Source organism: Arachis ipaensis, chromosome B10 (assembly GCF_000816755.2).
Source record: "Arachis ipaensis cultivar K30076 chromosome B10, Araip1.1, whole genome shotgun sequence".
NCBI classification, from domain to species: domain Eukaryota; kingdom Viridiplantae; phylum Streptophyta; class Magnoliopsida; order Fabales; family Fabaceae; genus Arachis; species Arachis ipaensis.
The window spans coordinates 19,210,881-19,211,760 of NC_029794.2; positions in this window are offsets into that span (position 1 = coordinate 19,210,881).

Genomic DNA, 880 nt, shown 5'->3' on the forward strand with positions numbered 1-880 from the left:
ACATTATTTTATTCAAAGATTTTATATAACTATAATAGGTGTGGTATTATATTTAGATTTTAAAAATTAAATTATAAATAAGGATATTTGTGGGATATATATTGTGATTAAAGGGTAGTTGTTTTGTGTCAACCATTTTATTAATGATAAAGATTTCAACACTTTAATTAATGCAATTATAAGATTTTTAAGCTATTAGATAACTCAATCAAATATGTATAATATTGATATAATAATAAATTAAAATTTTGTGCATTAATTTCCATGCATGCAAATAAATTGAATTCCATAGGTCATCATTATTTAGGAATACATTTTTTAATATTTAAGAAAAAATGAGATTGCGGCGGCGATCCATTCCCCCCAAATCTTGCCACCAATTACTCCTAGAATCTAAAGGAATTTTATAATTAGCGTTGTATTATAAACTATAATAAAATAAAATAAGATAAATTATAGTTGAGGACGTAAAGAAGCAGACAAAATGTCCAACCATACAAAAAAATAAAAAAATAAGAATAGAAGGTGAAGAATCAGATTCAGAAGCAAGAAATGCATACGGATTTGTTTTTGTTCAATTCAACTAACTGCTGCACATTCTATTCTAGTATTCTACATTCTCCACATCTGAACTAATAAAAACAAGATCTATCATGAAACTAATTAAAACGATGCAATGAATTCGCATAAACACATACAAGTTTAATTAATTAATTAGTAACAAAAATATAAACATTGAAGACTCCAGAATTTTCTTGTATATTTATATATATGCATGTATATATATCGCAAAGCTAAGCACAATCTAAAATTTCAAAAAAAAGAAAAAAGATTAGCTTAGAGAGAGAGAGAGAGAGAGAGAGAGAAAAGGAAAAACTAT